Source organism: Triticum dicoccoides, chromosome 7B (assembly GCF_002162155.2).
Source record: "Triticum dicoccoides isolate Atlit2015 ecotype Zavitan chromosome 7B, WEW_v2.0, whole genome shotgun sequence".
Taxonomy (NCBI): Eukaryota; Viridiplantae; Streptophyta; class Magnoliopsida; order Poales; family Poaceae; genus Triticum; species Triticum dicoccoides.
The window spans coordinates 226,534,927-226,540,640 of record NC_041393.1 but is presented as its reverse complement, the minus strand read 5'-3'; positions in this window follow the sequence as shown (position 1 = coordinate 226,540,640).

Below are 5,714 nucleotides of genomic sequence, written 5' to 3'. Positions count from 1 at the left end.
AGAGGATGGCATCAAACTTGGACTATGCATCTTTGGAAGAACGGGTAAGGATTTAAGAGGAACTCTTCTCCGGTCTTCAAATGATGACGAGAAACACTACCCAAATTACTGAGATACTCCGGGTGAATGAAAAAGAGGAAGGGTTGAACTAAAGATGACAAGAATTTGAAAGCGATCTTGGAGATGGCATCTGACTGATGGGATCCATTCTTACGTCACACTTGAAAAGAATTGAGAATAACTCCGAGGGAATTAGAAGAGTCAGGTAAGATCCTGGGAAAAGACCTGTGGGTTAAGGCCCACTAAAGAGAAACACACCGTTGGAAAAGGATTGTTGGAGAGATAGATGATGCACCGGAACAATTGAAATATTTGAATGAGGTGACAACCTCGAATTAATTCAAACACAGATGAATCTCTTGAGATGTCTTCCGAACTCCAGAATGATTGAATGGCGAGAGGCAAACGAGCAAGGAGAACACTTGATCCAAGGGAAAGAATATGATCAACCCAAAAAAAATAAAACTTGAATTGAATCCAAAGAAGAAAAAAAGATGAAGAATGACGAACGAGACGAGAATCCACCGGTTGAAATGATTGACGAAAGACTAAAGAGGCTCCACACGAATGAAATTGATGCTCGAAACAGACTCAAGCTCCGGGAAGAAGAGGGTGGGAGGGCAGGAAAACAAAGCCAACTTGGAAGGGGGGACCGACGAATATCTTGAAGAGAAAACCCCGGTTGAAATCATTGAGGAAAGAAAGCAAAGACTTCGCACGAGTAGGATGGATACTCGATTACGGACTGCGACTCCGAGAAGAAAAAAGGGAGGGCGGGTGGGAAAATAAAACAACGGAGGATTGAACTTGACAAAGAAGAAGAGGCTCGAGTCAACTTGACGAGAAATGCACCAGATAAAAAGAGCTGAGAACCAACGATCGAAAAAACTAACCGCGTCATCCTAAAGAAAATTTGAAGGAGAAGAGGAGTAATTCAAAACACCTATGTCAAAATTCCTCACCAGAGCGACGAAGGGGGCTCAGGAGTAAAAAGAATTCCTACTCTCCGATATAACTAGACTCCGAAAACAGTTTTCTTCAAGACTCAACAACGGCCAAACTACACGATCAAACAAGGGGGCTCCTATGGTCGGTCGAGGCTCTAATACCAACTTGTCACGCCCAATATGCGATACTATCCTAAAGAGACTCGAAGGTCCCATCAAGGATAGAACCGCATATTGGTACGCTTTTGCAAGGTGGATATCATTACATTACCATTACATAATAGATGGGGATACATACAAGAGGCATACAATGCCACACGAATACAACATCATCTTACATAAGACCACCATCCGACTACGGATGAAACACAAACAGAAACTCAAACGACGTCCACCATGCTAGCCCAGGCTGCCGACCTGGAACCTATCCCCTGATTGAAGAAGAAGCAGAAGAAGAACTCCAAAACAAGCAAACATCGCTCTCGCGTCATGATCATCGCATAACCTATACCTGCAATTGTTGTTGTAGTAATCTATGAGCCATGAGGACTCAGCAATCCCATTACCATGGGTATCAAGACTAGCAAAGCTTAAATGGGAAAGGAAGGGGTAAAGTGGTGAGGTTGCAGCAGCGACTAAGCATGATATGGTGGCTAACATACACAAATGAGAGCGAGAAGAGAAGCAAAGGAACGACCGTGAAGCTAGCGATGATCAAGAGGTGATCCTGAACTCCTACTTATGTCAGTCATAACCCAAAACCATGTTAACTTCCCGGACTCCGCTGAAAAGAGACCATCACGGCTACACACGCGGTTGATGTGTTTTAAATCGGATCTGGTGTCAAGTTATCTACAACCGGACATTAACAAATTCACATCTACCACATAACCGCGGGCACGGCTCTCGAAAGTTTATAACCCTGCAGGGGTTTCCCAACTTAGCCCATGATAAGCTCTCACGATCAACGAAGGATATTCCTTCTCCCAGGAAGACCCGATCAGTCTCGGAATCCCGGTTTACAAGACATTTCGACAATGGTAAAACAGGACCAGCAAGACCGCCCGCTGTGCCGACAAATCCCAATAGGAGCTGCACATATCTCATTCTCAGGGCACACCGGATGAGCAAGACGTCGGGTTGGCATAGACCCTGGTTGCCCAGGGGGCGCCGGACATCGCTCGGTTTGGACCAGCACTTAGAGAAGCACTGGCCCGGGGGGGCTAAAATAAAGATGACCCTCGGGTTGGCCGACCCAAGGGAAGGGTATAGGTGGTGGTGAGGCAAATGGTAAAACCAAGGTTGGGCCTTGCTGGAGGAGTTTTATTCAAAGCGAACTGTCAAGGGGGTCCCATAAATCACCCAACCGCGTAAGGAACGCAAAATCCGGGAACATAACACCGGTATGACGGAAACTAGGGCGGCAAGAGTGGAACAAAACACCAGGCATAAGGCCGAGCCTTCCACCCTTTACCAAGTATATAGATGCATTAATTAAATAAGAGATATTGTGATATCCCAACATAATCTTGTTCACCATGGAGCAATCTTCAACTTCACCTGCAACTAACAACGCTATAAGAGGGCTGAGCAAAGCGGTAACATAGCCAAACAACGGTTTGCTAAGAAGGGTGAAAAAGGTTAGAGGCTGACATGGCAAATTGGGAGGCTTGAAGAACAAGAGATAGGTAGCGCAGCATAGAGATAGAACGAAGCAACTAGCATAGCAATGATAGTAATGAGATCCAAGGTGACGGTCATCTTGCCTGAAATCCCGCTAGGAAGAATAACGACTCCATGAAGAAGACGAACGGGAGTAGTCGAACGAATCCTCACAATCACAACATTACCGGAACTAAGAAGCAACACCGGAAAGAAACAATCAACATGGTAAATGGACAAGCATAAACATGGCATGATGCACAAACAAGTATGATGCATGTCCGGTTTAATGAGGCATGGCATGGCAAAGTGCACAAATAATACTACAAATTAAGTGGAGCTCAATATGCGGCGAGTTGCATATTGACGAAACACCACATTCATTAATTTAGCTCACTCTTGTTTATGTACCCAACAATATTAAATGTTGATTAACATGGCAAGAGGTGAAGTATAACAATACTACCTATCTAGGCAATTTTAAATGAGGCCGGAAACAACAAATAACAATTCCGGAAAATCCTCTTGTCCATATTTCGAATTTGGTACTGTTCTGCCCTAAACCATATTTTAAAGTTGTTAAACAGGAAAATAAAGTGCACCATGTTAAACTAGGCATTTTTCCACCCCATTTACATATAAAGTTTATTTAAAACCGAGCTACGGTTATTTAGTTATGAAATAAATCATTTTAACATGGCATTTATGCAAAATTAAATAAACAGCAAGTTTAAACAAATTTAACATGGATGAAAGTGGGATATTATTAGTCTACACAAAATACTAAGCATTTTACATATATAGTTTGTTTAATTTGGATGCATGCATGATTAGTTATTAGCAATACAAAACAAGGGCATTTCCTGTAAATAAGAATGCATTGGAAAATGCTAAAGTACACAGACTGGGAAAAAAAATGCACGGGCCAGAAGCATTAGAGTGTAGTAGCCCAGAAGTGGAATCGGGCCCAACCAGCTATGGGTGTGTGTGTGTGCAACAGTAAAGAAAAACAGGGTAAAATAGGCGCGCCTGGGAATCAAACCCCAGACCCCTTGGATGGATACTGGCTGCGCTAGCCACTGGGCTATCTATGTGTTCGTCATGCAAAGGGAGATCGGCGCAAAGTAAACTATATGGGCAACGCGACCAGGACCCAAACTGAAGCGTGCACGGGGATCCCAGCGGCGACGGCAGCGAGCAAGAATGGCACCTGTGGTGGGTGCTGAGCTACGGCGGGCATGCGGAAAGGTTCAGGGTGCAGCGCACAGGTGTGGAGAATGCTCAGGACGTGGGTGGCATGGTCTCGAAGCTTCCGAGCTGTTGGCCATGGGTGTTTAGGCTCGGTGCTGGGCAGCTGCAAGACGACAAGCGAGGCTCTGGTTGCGCGCGAGAGCTGCTGGTGTGCGTGGTTGGTGCGGAGCAACACGCAAGGTGTTGGTGCTGCAAATTTGACTCGGCTGAAGCGTGAAGATGCATACTTACTGAACGGATTTGAAGTCTGAACCCAAGCGAAGCAACTATAGAGAAACAAGGCCGATATTGCAGGTCGAGGCGCTCGGCCACGGCCAGGGCGGGGCATGCAGGCGTGCAGCGGGGCAAGCGTGGGTATGGGCGTGCAGCGGATGTGGTGCTAGGTGTGGATGCAGGTGCACGCATGTACAGGTGGCGCATGGGTGTGTGTTTCAGAAACTCGTCCATGGTGGATATGGGATCGGCGACTCGGGAAGACGGCCACAGTGACAGAATTGAACCGGAGAGAGAGAGATGGGAAGGAATGGGGCTTCACCGTGGGGGTGCTGCTGGAGTCGATCGGGGTCGGGGACGAGCGGAAGCGACGAGGGAAGGTGCTTCCCGTGAAGCAGGGGAGGAAGAGGATGACGGGGAGGTAGCCGGACTTGGTGATACTTGGGCGCGGCTCGTCGTCAGAATGGGTCCGGGGTAGTGTTCTCGATCGAGAAGACGATGGAGGGGAGGCCACGGCGGAGGGATAGGCCGGCGGCGAGGTCGTGCCCGAGCCGGCCATGGCTCCTGGAGGTGGGGAAGCAGGTGCGTGGGTGCCCCTTACCTGTGGCGGCGGCGCGGAGGGGAAAAGAGGGAGGAGGAGGAACCCTAGGGCGAGGGCGGCTGGTTTTATAGGAGGGCGAGGCGAGCTGGCTCGGCCACGGTGGCCATGGCGAGCGTGTAAAGCAGAGGAGGAGAGGTAGGAGAAAGGTGGTGAAAGCTACAGTCTCCCCCGCTGACGGATGGGTCCAGTGTTGCCACGTGGGACGAGTGGAAGAGAGGGTTGGCTGGGTTTTGGGTGAGAAAAGGATAGGAGGAAGGTGGTGAAAGCTACAGTCTCCCCCGCTGACGGATGGGCCCAGCATTGCCACGTGGGACGAGTGGAAGAGAGGGTTGGCTGGGTTTTGGGTGAGAAAAGGATCTGGAGGGATAAGTGGGCTGCTGCTGGGCTGCCTTCTACTGTGCCGGCCTGCTGGATGCTGGGCCGCTGCTCTCTTTCTCTATTTCTTCAAACAGAAATAAACGAGCAAAATCACAGAGGAATTGGGGATGGTTGTGAGAGATATGATCATATCAATGGAGTCCAGGATTTGTGCAGAATTTGAATAAATTGCTTTGGGCATTTTTAAGGACAGAAAAATAATTCAAGTTTGAATTAAATTCAAACTTGAGCCATTTTTTATCCCAACCAAAACACTTTCAAATGGGCTGAAAATTAGCAGAGAGGATGTAGGCAAAGTGCATGATTTATAGGAAAAGAATGAACATTTAGTGAGGACAGAAAATGGCACTAGCAAAAATGAAAAGAATAAGAAGGAAGAAGGAGGTGTTGATGCATGGGTAGATTTGAGAGACATAGCAAGGGGTTTGGTCACATGCAACATGCATAGAGCAAGACAACATCATGAAGAATGCGATGCACATGGTGATTATGATGAAATGCAAAATGACAAAAGGCACAATGCAATGCAAACAATGATGAGCATAGCATATGCAACAAATAAAGGAACAATGCAAAACAAGATGATCATGGCAACAACAAGG